Source organism: Delphinapterus leucas, chromosome 4 (assembly GCF_059928025.1).
Source record: "Delphinapterus leucas isolate spDelLeu-1000000601 "Yukka" chromosome 4, BTC_Dleu_Yukka2, whole genome shotgun sequence".
NCBI lineage: Eukaryota > Metazoa > Chordata > Mammalia > Artiodactyla > Monodontidae > Delphinapterus > Delphinapterus leucas.
Genome location: NC_143132.1, coordinates 125,792,428 through 125,808,439, shown reverse-complemented (window position 1 = coordinate 125,808,439; position 16,012 = coordinate 125,792,428). Strand labels below are relative to the sequence as shown.

The 16,012-nt window shown below is 39.4% G+C and overlaps 1 long non-coding RNA gene across 1 annotated transcript in view; it reads right to left on the bottom strand.

The window, feature by feature from the left end:
* Window positions 1-15,968, bottom strand: part of LOC149749422 (uncharacterized) — an 89,562-nt gene extending 73,594 nt beyond the window's left edge. Inside the window, exons 1-2 of the long non-coding RNA XR_016392922.1 lie at window positions 14,169-15,968; window positions 10,788-11,000 (exon numbers count right to left, since the gene is read on the bottom strand). This is a non-coding gene — a long non-coding RNA (uncharacterized LOC149749422). The remainder of the gene's footprint in view (window positions 1-10,787; window positions 11,001-14,168) is intronic.
* Window positions 15,969-16,012: the final 44 nt, after the last annotated feature.

Here is a 16,012-nt window from a genome sequence, read left to right as displayed (position 1 = left end):
CCAGGGCACGAACCCATGTCCCCTGCATTGGCAGGCGGACTCTCAACCACTGTGCCATCAGGGAAGCCCCAGCAAGTTTTTAATATTTGTTCTATCCCCTAGATGTTCTTGTTTCTTTTTTTAGGGACTCCTATATCTGTATGTTGAATTTTTAAAGCTTCAATATTTGTCATTTTCCCTCAAATCTTTTTTTATTTCTCCATATTTTTTTTTTTAAAAACTCCCTCCCTTTAATTTACTATTTCTTGTAAGGCATTATTTGTTGTATTTGTGTGTGTGTGTGTGTTTGTGTGTGTTAAGTGTTTTTCTTCTAATTTATTCTTCAGTTCTGAAATATTTTTTCTTTTGTTTTTTGAGCTTTATTAGCTAATTTCTGAGTTTTTCTAATTCTAATTTTTGTTTTCATATCTTGTATCTTTTCATTAAGCAACATTAAGTCTCTTAGTTCATTTTGAAATGGTATGTTTCAGTTTGCATACACATTGAGCATGTCTTTCTAGTATGTTTTCTTTGCCTGCAGGGTTATTCTGTTTCTTATTGTCACCTTTTCTTATAGTCACTTGTATGTTATTTGACTTCAATAGTTTTCCAATGTTCATTTTTACATGGATTTAATTTGCATAATTTCTTAGATTTGGTTCAGATAGCTTTTCTAACTTCTCATGAGCTCACTTTTCTATAGTTTACTATATTAGTAAAACTATAAGTGCTTGCTTGGTGCAGTTACCAGTTCTGTTTCCTTCTCCCTTTTCTCTGGATCTTCTTTTTCCTTTGTCTTAGTTGTTCCCATGCTTAACAATTTTGTGTCATCCCAGCAGTTTCTCTTCAGTGTGAGACCTTGTACTTGAAGCGAGCTCTAGTCTCAGGTATGAGAATTTATGGGAATGAACCAACTCTAAGACTTAGGTCTGATTACTGGAATATGCTACACCTCTCCCAGTTTTAGCTGCTGTTCTCAAATTGAATTGCCGTGATTTCCAGTGAATAACTTTTAGTTTATGTGGGGTTTTTCTGTTCTCAGCTCTGTCAGATGTCCCTTGGCTTCACACTGCTTTCCCCTACATAGACATTGATAAGACACAGGTCTTATGACTATTGTCCCACCTGCTTGTATTCTGGGGTTTGTGAGGACAGCCAGCCTGTTGTTTGTTTGTTTTTGGCTTTGTCATCTAGTTGCAATGTCTTTTTATGTGGGGATTCAGAAGATCTCAAACATATGCTACCAACTCCATTACCATCTTCTCAGAATCTCACATAGTTATTTAAGTGAGATGACTTAATATAAAAAAGTTATTTAGATGTTAAAGAACCAAAAAGCATAAAAAAAACTCTTGAATATCACAGAGCTAGAAACTGCAGGAAGCAACTACCATATCTAGAACTGGGAAACTGGATAAGTGTTTATTGCTTGGCTGGTGCTGGCATTTCTGAGTTCAGATGAGGGGACTCATGGAGTTGGGATCCAGCTCTAAGAGAAGCTGAAGCAACATTCGTGTTGGTTTCCCTGAGGGGGCATAATCAGCATGATATTTGAAAGACTGCAGACTACAGTCAACTGCTGCTGCTGAAAGGAAATGTTAGTGCCAGAGTGAAGTTTTATTGGGGTGATGCTAATAGGAACAAGAAGAAAATAGTGAGAAAAAGAAGAGTTTCTTTCCTCCTCCTTCTGTCCTGTGATCACCCTATACTTCTCCCTATCGCCAGACCTTAACAGGGAGCAAGCTGACAAATCAGAAGTGCAATTCCCAGAGTTCTAGTTCCAGCATCACAAAGCAAAATATACAAGGGTCAATTTGAAGCTGAGAGATAATACCTTAAAAACTGGCTTATAACTGTTATATTCTCTTTGTAAACTGTGACTTTTATCACTGCATCATCTTTATCTTAGTACTTTTAACCTTTTTATTTGATCTGATATGAATGTTGCCTTTCCTCCATTTTTTTTGTATGCTGTTGCTTATCTCTTTTCCTATTTTTTATTTCCAATATTTCTTCACTGCTTTAAGTGTGTGTGTGTGTGTGTGTGTGTGTGTGTTTAGGAATACACTGACAGGTTTTGTTTTTATCAGCTCAATCTGAGAATCTGTTTTACACAATGGGGAATTTAAACATTTGTTAGGATTTATTCCTTTCACCTTATACTTTGTTTGCATTCTTATTTTTTGTTGTTGTTTGCGGTACGCGGGCCTCTCACTGTTGGGGCCTCTCCCGTTGCGGAGCACAGGCTCCGGACGCGCAGGCTCAGCGGCCATGGCTCACGGGCCCAGCTGCTCCGCGGCATGTGGGATCTTCCCAGACCGGGGCACGAACCCGTGTCCCCTGCATCGGCAGGCGGACTCTCAACCACTGCGCCACCAGGGAAGCCCTGTTTGCATTTTTAAACATTTTCCTTTTTTCCTTCTAAATATTTCCCTTACTAGTTCCCTCTCTGATCATTACTATTACTTATATTTTTCCTCTTTATAATCAGCAAATTTTATTATACTTTTCCATTCAACTGGTGATTATCATTTTCATATACTCAAAATGAAACCCATATGAAAGGGTTATATGAAAATAAGAAACCAATTAATTCTGTTTTTAGGTGCTCTGCTCCTTCACTGGATGAGCCCTTTAGAATACTTTTACTTCCCCTCTCCCCACCCCCAAACTGCTAGGACTTATTAGCATATTTTATTGATAATTACCTTTAGTTAGTCTATTATCAGGGATTCCTCATGTATGCCACTTCTATTTCAAGAATCAACAGTCTGTACTCATATTATAAATACTCAGCCTGCATCTGTTTAGATTTCTCTTCAGGTAACAGATGTGCCAGAGCTCATCACTCTTTCATCTAGTCCATCTTCCCATGTCTTGAGGGCTGTATTTTCTTTCATTTGTTTGCGGTTTGATTACAGTCCTTTCCTTTACTATTTCTTCAGTTGTACTACTGAGTGATATATTCTATCAATCTTCGCATATTTCCAAACAACTTTCTTTGAAATTGACAATTAAATGATATCTTAGTTATATTAGAGTTATTGGGTCATAGTCCTTTTTTTCAATATAAATGATACTAAATTTTCCTCTTGCTTCTCATATTGTAAGTAAAAGGTGGTCTGATTATTTTTCCTTCATGATTTATTCTTTTACCAAGGAAGACAGACTTTTTTCTTTATCCTTGGAACTTAGAAATTTAAGATTATTTCTAATATATCCATAACAAGATAGTATTAAAAGTCAGCATGTGAATAAAGAAAGTTGAAACCTCAACAAAATGACAGGTCCTTAAGATATTAATGAATAGATTCTATGACCTTTTCTAATTGCATGATATTGGCATATCTTTCAGGTAGTCATTTTTGTTTGCTCATTTGTGACTGCTGATATTTCCTTTCTCATTGTCACTGAGGTCCTTTCTTCTCTTTTGCCTATAGTGCAATTCTTGGAATTGGGCTTTCATTGTACTGCTGTGTAATATAAACCATGATAATTTTGATGTATTAAGACATTAGCTATGGTTGCTTTGCTATAGCTGATGGGAACTCCCCTCCTTTTCTGCAATGTCATTCTTAGTAAATAACAAAGTCTTATTTAAAATTTGGAGTCTACGGTCTTATTTTCCACAACGTTTTCATTCATCAATCCTGCCTGAGTGAGATCTTTTATTCTGCAGATGAATGCCTTTCTCTAATTCAGGAACATTTTTTCTATATTTTTTATATGAAATGCTACTCCATCTTTTACTCTTCCTCCCTTTGGAACTCCTGTTACTCACTGTTGGGTCTTCTGTAGGTGTCTTTCAGTTCTCTGGTCTTTTTTTTTTTTTTTTTTTTTTTTTTTTGCGGTACGCGGGCCTCTCACTGTTGTGGCCACTCCTGTTGCGGAGCACAGGCTCTGGAGGCGCAGGCTCTGCGGCCACGGCTCACGGGCCCAGCAGCTCCAGGGCATGTGGGATCTTCCCAGACCGGGGCACGAACCCGTGTCCCCTGCATCGGCAGGCGGACTCTCAACCACTGCGCCACCAGGGAAGCCCTGATCTTGTCTTTTATGCTTTCCATCCACTTGTATTTTTATTCTGTGCTCTCAATTTTCCACCATTTGATGTTTCATACTATTAATTCTGATATATGATTTATGTGCTGAGTTTTTGGCTTTTTATGTGCTGAGCTTTAAAGCTCGAAAATTATGATTCAAATCCTTGGGTTGGGACAGCGTGAGATAGGGATAGTAGTTAATGTGCTCCTAAAATTTCCAGGCTAAAGACTCAAGCCTGAAATAAGCATATAAAATCAGCAGAAATGAAGAAGGAGTAATAAATTGTGTTAGTTCGCTGGGGCTGCCCTAATAAAATACCACAGACTGGGTGGCTTAAACAACAGATATTTATTTTCTCAAAGTTCTGGAGGCTGGACGTCTAAGATCAAGTGCCAACAGTATTGATTTCCTCTGAGGCCTCTCTCCTTGGTTTGCAGATGGCTGCATTCTTGCTGCCTCTTCACACGGTCTTTTCTCTGTGTGTGCACACCCCCTGGTGTCAGTTTTTGTGTTCAAATTTCCTCTTCTACAAAAGCAAATGACTAAGGCCAAAAATAGCTTCTCTTATGTCAAGAAAGCCATGCCTGTTGTTTAGGCCCAAAATAGCTTCTCTTATGTCACGAAAGCCATGCCTGGTTCTCTTTCTCCAAGGATGTCCCCCCTGCACTATCTGCTTCACTTTCAGTCTTACCTCCCCAGCACACCAGTCAGATTGGATGAGGACCCACACTCATGGCCTCATTTTAACTTAATTACCTCTTTAGAGACCTTATTTCCAACTATGATTATACTCTGAGATACTGGGGATTAGGATTTCAACAGATGAATTTTGGGGAAACACAATTCAGCCCATAACAATTGTCACTGTAAAAGTAAATACTTGCTGTTTATTCAGATCAACTAATTCCTGTATCAACTAGGTTTCCAACAATTCAATTCAATTCTGACACCAACTCCCAGAGTTAGCATCAGGATCCACAAGTGTCTCAGTTCCACAAGAGTGCCCCCACTAGAGACACTGGCCACAAATGGGGTGCCAAAATACTTACATTTCTGCTCAGCAGACTAAACATTCAAGGGTTCCCTCAACCCTCTCAATAGGTTTGGTAACTCACTAGAACAACTCACAGAACTCAGGAAAGCATTTACTTACGACTACTGGTTTATTATAGAAGATATCATTCAGGAACAGTCAAATGGAAGAGGTGTGTAGGGCAAGGTATGGGGGTAGTTGTGTGAAGCTTTCATGCCTTTTCTGGATGCATTACCCTCCCAGCACCTCAATGAGCTTACCAACTGAAAAACTCTCCAAACTCCATTGATGAGGGTTTTTAAAGGAGGTTTCATTAAGTAGGCATGATTGATTAAATTATTGATAATTGGTAAATAACTCAATCACCAGCCCCTCTCCCTTCCTGGAGGTTGGAGGGTAGGGCTGAAAGTGTAAGCAGATAGGGTAGGAGGTCCCAGAGAAGGAGAACCAGGCATGGCTTTTTAGACATAAAAGAAACCATTTTTGGCCTAAGTCCTTTTGTGATCCAAGCCTGGCCACAATGTTTGCCCTTGAACAGGTCTCAGTAATTAATGATCTTAAGAGAAGTGAGGCAATGTAGGAACAAAGGAAAAGCAGTCAAGAAACAATAGTTCAGCGATAAGAGTCCTAGTTCCTCCTCAAGGGATATACAGAACGCTCTGATACATTTCTTTGAGTTCCACAGGAACTAAGGCCCACACCCAGGTGGAGGATAGTAACTACACGCTGAGACCTCACACTGGTGGAACCTAAGGAATGATGATGTTGACCTTTTCTGACCCTCATGACTTTAATCAACTAAAGCTTGGACTTGGTCGACCTTTGCTTCAATTCAATGCTAAATTCTCCTCTGCTTAAGCCCCTTCATGAATACGCATACACTGCCCAAGCCCCTTCATGAATATGAATGTACCCTTAGCTTAAAACTTCCTCAGTTTTGCTGTTTGGGGAAGAATGCTTTGGGAAAGATCCCTGGTGTTCTCGTTACTTGCTGCAAGTAATAAATCCTTACCCTGCTCTTTGGCTTGTTTGTGTCTTTTGGCACTCACTAAAAGGCGAACCTGTTTTCAGATAACAAAAGTTCCAAGCTTCTAATCGTGGATTGCTCTTTCTGGTGACCAGAACCCATCCAGAAGCCATCTAAGGGTCTGCCTTACCACTAAGGAAGTTCCAGAAATTTTGGATTTGTGTGAGAAACTGGGGACAAAGACCAAATATTTTTCTATTACACCACATTTATGCAAAAAGGTGACACACTGGACTACAAGATGCTTTTGAATCCTTGATGAATACAGACTGAGAAAAATGCCATTTAAATGTTATAAGTATGTCTGCCTTTTAAGAGGTTAACTTTACCTTTAGATTGTTTCTTTGTTCTAAGAAAGCCACAAAGTGGGCCTGTAAAGTAAATCAAGTCATCTATCTATTGTTCCTGAGAAAACCACAAGAATCTTGAATGTAAATATCTTAGAGCAGCTAAGAGTTTTGTTTTGTAAATCAAACGTACCTAGGTATCAGGTTTCTACAAGTTTTGTGGCTTCCTTGGCAAAAGTATCCTCTTCTGTTTGGATCTAGATTGCCCTGTGTATTATTTTTGTCCTTTTTCTTTGAACAGTTGTAGGAACTCTAGTGGTGTAAAAGAAGAAAACTCTAAGAAGAGAAAGCTGACTGGAAAGGTGACACAAAAATCAGTTGCAAACTCAGCCAACTTTAGAGACCAAGCAGGTGACATAAATGTGTGTGAAACTGTTCATTCTAAAACTATATTTAGTGGTGAGTAGTTTAGGGGTAAAACTGGAAAGTTTGTGCCTTCTCAAGGAATTTAATTTCAAAAAAGTTTTTGAAACACTCTGAAGTAAGTTTAGTTTCCAGCTATGGTGGAGTAAGAGGGACCAGATTTTATCCTCCTGCCATAACAAATAGAAAATTGGACAAAATATATGAAACAATGGTTTTCAGACTCTGGGCAATGTCAGCACGGGACAGTGATCAATGACCCTGTTAAAAAGGAAATAAGGAAGGTAAGCCCTATTTTGCCCAAGCTTATTTCTGGAGTTTCCAGGTTGCATCATATGAAAGGGTACCCAAACAGAAATCAGCAGTCACACTAAATTAGGGAATTGGAGTTTGGTGTTTAAGGATGCCAAGTTTTCTATAATTTGCAAGATATAATGATGTTGAGGAGATATAATAATGTATAGAAAGCACTGCAGAGATCTGTAGAAGGCTGACCTAGAGTCTTGCTGAGGATTAACCTGCACATTGAGCTGTGACTTTTAAAAGTATCTGTGGAATTTGAAAGTAATTTTTAAAATAAATTTTTTCTTAGTATTTTCTCTGAAATTTCCTTTGAAATTACTTCCAGTTTTAAGAGAGGAAACAATGTAAAGAAAATGTAATTCACTGGTAGTCATTTTGGTAGAAACAAACATTCCAAAAAATGAATAAACATACATGTTACGATTTAATGATTTTTATAGGAAAGTTTTTACTATTTACTATTGGTCATTGCTTTGGTATTTAAGACTTTAACACTAAACTCGTTTTTCTCTCTTGATATTGAAGATTACTTAACTGTTTTTTAAATTGTCTTTCATTATCTACAGTTCCATACTAAGTACTAGTGTCTTAAAGACTTGGGAATCAAAACCAAGTCCAAAAAAGAATTAAAATCTGCCCTTGGGAATTCCCTGATGGTCCAGTGGTTAAGACTTTCACTGCCAGGACCCAGGTTCGATCCCTGGCGGGGGAACTAAGATCCCACCAGCCACGCAGTGTGGCCAAAAATAAAATAAAATAAAATCTGCCCTTATATAGAGCTTAAAGCTTCTTTTAAAATACATTCTAGAACGTCAATTACTGTATTTACTACTGAGTCTGCAAACTAATAGCTGCAACTAGGTACTACCTTATGTTAGAATGATATAACATTTATAAATATATAAATTATTTTTACATTTCAGTTTAATCCACTAAGTTGCTATTTTTACTTTGTCAACAAGTTCTAATAATTTTTTATCATTAATTAGATCACTACACATGTTTTACTTATACAATTATTTCAGTCCTGTTTTCTAAGTATCAGGCAAATCTTAAAGGAAGCTTAGTTATAATAAAGGAATATGTAATACTTCTAATCCCTTTGATGTGATTTAAGATTTTAATCCCTGACTTTGAAACTGAGCAGGATCCTTCCGGACCCTCCCAGGTACAAAAACCCCTCCATGTCTCCTGGTTCTTGTTTGCAGAAAAAGACTTTAGTCTCCTAGGCCTTCCCTGAGTTCCAAAGAACAGACTCAAATAGTTACTAATTAGGGAAGTTAGGGGACACAGAAACAAAGGAAAAACAGTAAGGTAAGAAAAGTAATGATAACCTAAACCAGTGGTCCCCAACCTTTCTGGCACCAGCGACCAGTTTTGTGGAAGACAATTTTTCCATGGACCGGGGTAGGGGGATGGTTCAGGCAGTAATGTGAGCAATGGGGGGGATGGTTCAGGAGGTAATGCGAGCGATGGGGAGTGGCAGATGAAGCTTCCCTTGCTTGCCCCCTGCTCACCTCCTGCTGTGCAGCCCCAGTTCCTAACAGACTGCGGACAGGTATCGCCTGGGGGTTGGGGACCCCTGGCCTAAACAATAGTTCAGTGAAAAAAAAAGAGTTCTAGTTCCTTCTCCAGGGAGATACATAACGATCTGATGCATATCTTCCAGTTGTTCTGCAAAAACTAAGACCCCCTACCCAGATGGAAGAAGGTGGACTACATGCTGACCAGGAGCACTTAGACCCCAGACTGGCTGGAACCAGAAGGCTGACGGTTAAGATTCCTGAAAGGTCATGCTGTTACCTCACCACCAACCAATTAGAAGAAAATCCCTGAGCTGCAACCCTCATCCCAAATGCTGCCTTTAAAAACCCTTCCATGAGAGCCATTGGGGAGTTTGGGTCTTTTGAACATGAGCTGCCATTTCTCCTTGCTTGGGCCCCTGCAAATAAATGCTGTAGTTTCCTTAACCACAACCTAGTGTCAGTAGATTGGCTTTGCTACAAGGCAGGCAAGCAGACTCAAATTCAGTTCAGTAGCAACTTCTCAAAAAATAACCAGAGCTTTACTATTTCCTGGAAGAAAAAAAAAAAAAAAAAAAGGAAAAAAGGGAAAAAGCATCAGTTTGTTATGTATATCCCTTGAGGAGGAGCTAGGACTCCTTTTTTTCACTGAACTATTGTTTAGGTTATCATTACTTTTCTTGCTATACTGCTCTTCCTTTGTTTCTGCATCCCCTCTACTTTCTACAGAAAGTATAAGGCAGCATAAGAAGTACAGAAAAGTAGTAGATGATATGTCAAATTGGATAGACCAGTGAATCAAGTATATCTCTATTGTGAACTCAGTTCTACTGGCCATACTTTGTAATTAGATTATACTGGATAATAAGACATCTCTACAGTTAGTTCCTGTGACATAGTGATTTATAATAAAAAAATACATATTTGCCTTTGGTTCCTGGCCTATAGTTCCAAACCCTTGTAATTTCTTGAGCAGAGAGCAATGTGAGCACCTTTTGTTATAATATTTGGTCTTTTGTCCTCAGTTCCTTAAATCACTTCAGAGCCATCAAGGTGAAGTGGGTGTCTTGTTATTCATAACAAGCCCCCTTCCACCACAGCTGGCTTTTGTTAATGAGGTGACTTTTGGAGAGCACCTAAGGATGCAGCTGGTTGCCAGGGGAAACAATTAGAATACAGGATTGGAACTTTCAGTCCCTCTCCTTGATGAGGGGAGAGGCAAGAGGAAAGGGACTGGAGGTGGAATCAATCACCTATGGCCAATAATTTAATCAACTGTGCCTATGTAATGAAGTCTCCATAAAACCCCAAAAGGATGGGATTCAGAGAACTCCTGGGTTGGTGAACATGTAGAGAGTCAGGAGAGCGGCACACTTGGGGAGGGCATGGAACCTCTGAGCCCTTTGCCCATACCTTGTCCTATGCATCTCTTCTATGTGGCTGTTCCTGAGTAATATCCTTTTATAATAAACCAGTAATCTGGTGAGTAAAACGTTTCTCTGAGTTTTGTGAGCCACTCTCACAAATTAACCAAACCCAAGGAGGGCATATGGTAAGAAGCATAGGTGATAACCTGGACTTACACGACCGGCTTCTGAAGTGGGAGGGGGAGTCTTGTAGGATGGACCCCTTAACCTGTAACCCAAAGAGGGGGTCAAGGGAACCTCTGATTTGTAGCTGGTTATCAGAAGCACAGGTGACAACCTGGGCTCGCAGATTTCTTCTGAAGTAAACAGCAGTCTTGTGGGACTAAGTCCTTAACCTGTGGAATCTGATGCTCTCTCCAGACGTACAGTGTCAGAATTGAGTCAAATTGTAGGATATCCAGCCGGTGTCAGATAATTGCTTATTGATGTGGGGAATGCCCTCCCATACACATACACCCCACACACAGGAATTGGTGACCAGAATCTTTAGGTCCCCAAAATAGGATTCTTAATTATTTACCTACAGGGTTTATAAACCCTTTTATAAGGAAGAAACCAAAAACGTCGATATACATCAACCACATAATTCTGAATACTAAATACACACTACATTTGATATCCAAGTGCAAAACATAAATGGCCTTCCTCAGCTGTGGCTGACCTTTATGACGGGCACAGCCATTAGGCTGAAGACTACGGCAGATCTTTTACCTATACATGTGGTTTCCGTGAAGGGATCCTTACTTAGAAAGAAGTCCGAGCGGTAGCTACCCAGAAGATTCTGTTGCTCTGAAAAGGGCAGTTGTGGTTCTCCCAGCTTTCTGGCATGCTTGCTTAAAAGGAGCAATGGGCTGTAGCTGCCATCATCCAGCAGAGGTGGCAGGAACATCAGTTGCATAAGCCAGTAGATTCAGAGGGGTAGGAGACATAAAATGTGAGGCTTATGAGGAAAAGAGACTGTCAAGGGAAAAAGAAGCAAAATTATCCTAGTGCACAAATTCATAAATAAGGAATTTCTTCCTTATTTATGAATCTTTAATATTTACTTATATCTCAATATTTCTCAAACATGTAATAAAGTTAATAGGTATGTACCTGTCTCTCCACTGGACTCTGAAAACCCAAACCCTCAGAATCTTGTACTTGGGTGGAATTGAATAAGAGGCACTCCCAGTATGTATGCCAACTCATAAAGTAGATAATAAAAACGCTAATTTACATAAGTCTTGGTTTAACTTTTCAAAAGTTCTTGACAACTGGGTGTGTAAGTGATCTCTCATTGAAATGGTGTTAATTTTTTTTGTCTTTGCATATCTTACTTTCTTTGCTGAAAAAAGCTGGGAAAAAACCAGAAGTACTAAAAATTTACTAAGAGAAAATGTGCCTCTCTGGATTAGCGTGGTCAAGGTAGAAAACTCTTATGTAACACTACATGTTAATCTGAATTAATATACATCAATAATTATAAATTGCAGTTGCAGTTGAGCTAATTTGAATTATTCTGACCAAGTCAGAAAACTATATGATTCAGTTATCTCAAACAAAGTCATGGTTTTGAGGTTTATTAGTTTGAGAAGTCTATTTTTTACATCCAATGAAACCAACTGTTTGATATTAAACCTGTCCTAAAAACACCTGTGTATAGTGTCATTGATTTAAAATACAATAAAATGTGCTTAAAATTCTATTGAAACACTGAACAGCTTTTAACTACAAAACCTGTTCTTATGGTACATCTAATACACATAAATGAGATAATTAACATTACTTAGTAGAAGAGTTACAGTTAACATTGTCAAGTGTTTGAATTTTAGGTATTGGAGCTGGAAACAGGGAAAAGACTCCATCATTTTGTGGGAAAATGACATAGGTCTTTTAATTAGACTGAAAGTAATATATATTATTATTATTCATATTTTGATAGGTAGCTACAGGTTTCAACAGCTAAATTAAGCTTAGAAACACAAATGTGGCACTGAGGTAAATGGACATGGAAAATTTTACTTGTATCTTCCTCATTCTTTTCCTCTCAATCTCCCCCATCTCAGTAAATGGTAACTCTGCCAGTAGTTTGGGACAAAAACTATGCAGTGATAGCTGATGCTTTTCCTTCTCTCACATCCAAACCTTGAGTAAATTCTGTTACATCTGTCTTCAGAATATAACCAGAATGTTCTTACCAGTTTCCTCGCTATCAGCTGTCATTTCTAGTTTGGATTATTACAATAATATTTAATCCTAAAGTGTTCATTGCTTCAACTGTTCATCTATCCACCCATCCAACAACTACTAATAAACAACCACTTATATCAGACACTGTTTGGGGTACTTATGTACACAGAGAATTGCCCCTTTGGCCTTTACAAAAGGAATACCTCTTATGCATCCTAAATTTACTATGATGCATTGTCCCAGGACATAACTACCAGGGGACTAAACAGTCAATAATGAGAAAGTTAATGACTCAGTAAGGAATCATTTTCCAAGTCGAGATTCTAATGCTTTGCTTCTTAACCAGACTAAACTGGAGAACCTAATTGATATGTCATTAAGAATATTCTGATAGATCACTGTCAGTAATGATTTTTGGCACACAACATTGAAGGAATATAAAGAATTGAATGACATTATAACATTCTTTTTACTCCTCTCAGCTTAAATGAACAAGATGTTTTGGCCTTTACATCTCTAAAGCTGAAAAAGAGAAAAAGAATGTACGTTGAACTCTGTCAGATTACAGCAATAAATAATACTCATCCATGAAAACTTTACCTAAATGATAAAAAAACCCAATCTCCTAAGAAATATATTTCAAAAAAATATTACTTTTTATAATACTCAAAATTGTGACATTTATACTTTGATCAGCTGTATACTAATAACAGTTGTAATGATAAAAAATTTCTCTGAATTGACAACGTTCAGAACATTATGATCACAAGATACGCAATAAATGTAAATATACACACTTTTTTTGCTGCAGAAAACAATAACCAATAAAACTTCCATACGTAAAACCTTACTACCTAACAGTGGCATTTTGTAGGTTGAGTTTCTCAATAGTACAGCACTATTGACATTTTGGGCTGGATAATTCTTTGTTGTTGGGAATTGCCTTGTGCAATGTAGGATGTTTTGCAATATCCCTGGCCTCTCCCCACTAGATGCCAATAGCTCCTACTCCCTAGTTATGACACCAAAAATGTTTCCAGATATTGCCACATGTCCCCCCACCCCACTGAGAGGCAATATTCCCTAACTGAGTGCCGCTGCTCTAGGGAATATAATAGCAATGCAATGTAAAACTTATCAAAGAGCTAGTTCATTTTTAAAAAATATATGATGGGTATCAAAATACTATATTTAATCCCATTGCATACATTTAAAAGAGTGATTGTAAAATTACATTTTATGATGTACTGGAAATTACATTATTTATCATTATTTGAACTTATGGGGAGGAACTTTGGATGTTAGTTCACAATCCATTAGCCAAAGGCATTCAGTAGTTCATAGGATAGGTGGGTAATGTACATTAACATTCATTTACAGATCTTTTCCCAAACCCTAATAGGTACCTTAGAACACTCTTGAGTTTATCTCATCTAGCTCTAAGCCTTCTTTTTTTTCCCCTTGAGGAATGTATTAAGTTCTTGAAGACTATCTTTCTCTGTAAAAGTCTAGAAAACTGAACTTAAAGAGTATCAAGGCTTTTGAACACATGTAATATATTTAGATACAAATATTTTTCAAAATTCAACTTATATAGGCTAGTAATCTTTTTTACTTCCATTCTTCAAATGATGCCTATACAATTGCAAGGATTTGGAGACTGAAAATAGCTTAAGAACTCCAAAGATCTTTTCTATACATAGAAGCAGTACTTCCTTAATCCTGTTACAAGGCCCGTAAATAGTGTCTCACTGCGCCTCAATCCTCTCAGCTTAATCACTGGCAAAAGTGCCAATGGAATCATTCATTCTAAATAAAATTATAAAAATGGATGTAGTGCTTTTATTGTTTTAAAGCAATTCCACATAAATTATCTACTATTAATTGAACACATCTAAATGACAGGTAGAAAAGATGTTAGGGATAAGAAATTTGCATTTAGTAATAACTTGCCTAGTTTACAATTCAGCAGAGCTGACATCTCCAGACCAATCGCACCAAACTCTTTTCTTACGAAATCCTCATTTGAGATATTGCTCATTTTACATTTTATGAAGTTTTGGGATGCTTTGAAGGTAAGTTAAATCCAATTACTGCCAAAGGCTTCAAAAAGTCCTTAGCTTTATCACATTTCTTAAGCACTTTGTACAGGCTTTGTACAAATTGGAAGACTAAATTGTCCAACTTGTCTGTAGTCAATGTAACACCATTTAAAAGTCAATTCTGTGTTGAATACATTTATTAAATTGTACAAAGGTTTTTTGTTTTGTTTTGTTTTTTTTGCGGTACGCGGGTCTCTCACTACTGTAGCCTTTCCCGTTGCGGAGCACAGGCTCCGGACGCGCAGGCTCAGCGGCCATGGCTCACGGGCCCAGCCGCTCCGCGGCATGTGGGATCTTCCCGGACCGGGGCACGAACCAGCGTTCCCTGCACCGGCAGGCGGGCTCTCAACCACTGCGCCAACCAGGGAAGCCCAAAAGTGTTTTTTTTTCTTTTTCAAAGTTTGAATTCTTATATCATGAAGGTCAAAACACTGACTTCAACAGTACTTCTCAAGAGAATGGCTCTGCCTTTTACAATTAAACAGCTATTGAGAACAACACGGAGAAATAAATTTGATAATCCAGTATAGATGTTTCTCATTAAGCCTTCCAGAGTTGATGTATACAGGCCAGTTAATGGTTCTTCTAAAAATCATTGTCCAATCCCTATCATTAACTCAGTTAAAACCCAGATATTTAATGTCACATCAGGAATCACTTGTCCATCAGAAAAACTAGTCCTCATTTTAATTATTCTAGCGCTAAAACTGAAAAGCATATTCCAGCTACTGTAGAGTCTGGGTCCCCTAAAACTTCCACCAAAACAAGGCGCTGTAGTTCAGCATTTCCGAGTTATTTTTGCAGTTGTGACGTGAATCTGAGCCAAGGTGCCCGTGTGGCGCACCAGGCGGCCTCGGGTCCCCATGGCTACCGCCACAGCAACACGTCGCGCGTCCCGCAAGGAAGGCCCCAGCTCGCGGGGAGGGGCGAGGGCGCCCGCCCGCGCCTCAGAGATGCTCAGGGGAGGCGCCGGGACACTGTCTTCCCCGAGTTGAAGGAAACGGCTAGGGCTGGGAAAGCTGGCAGGGAGCAAGCCAAATGCTCGTCCCTGCTTCTTCGCAATGGCTAGGGCAGACCTTCCAGCGACACCAGGCCGCGTCAGTTCCCTCTACATTCTTCTTTCCCTTTTTTATCATGGTGCCTTGCAGACTTCGTTTTTTCCGTGCCCACGCAGGATAATTTAAGCTGCCTCCACAAACGTGACAGACGCCAAAGGTGAAGCCCCCAAACAGTCCCGCCAAAACTCACGCCTTTTCCCACGTTTTCTCCGCAGGGCCGCCCGCGAGTGAAAGGTGTGCAGGCACAGGGGGAACTCGAGCTCCCGCCGCGGCCTCGCTTCGCCCCGCCCCCGGGCGCGCGCCCCACCCGTATAAGGCTCGGGGGGCACGCCGCTCCGCCCACCTTGCCTCCAGCCCGCGCGGCGCCGGGCGGAGGCAAGGGGTTGCAATAGGTTTCCGTAGTTCCTTTCTTTTTTCTTTTTTCCCTTAGAAGACTGTTTCCACAATGGCAAAAAACAGGCCCCAGTAAAAGTCAACAATCATAAAAGAGTAACTTGCTAAAAGTAATTTCAGCACAGGAGCTCGCGAGTTTACCCCGCCTCCAAAAAAGCTCGAGCTCCGCCCCTATGGGGTCGGGCCCCGCCCCCCCAAAGCCGCCCCTGGGAGCCCGCGCTTACGCTTTCCGGGCGGTGCACGA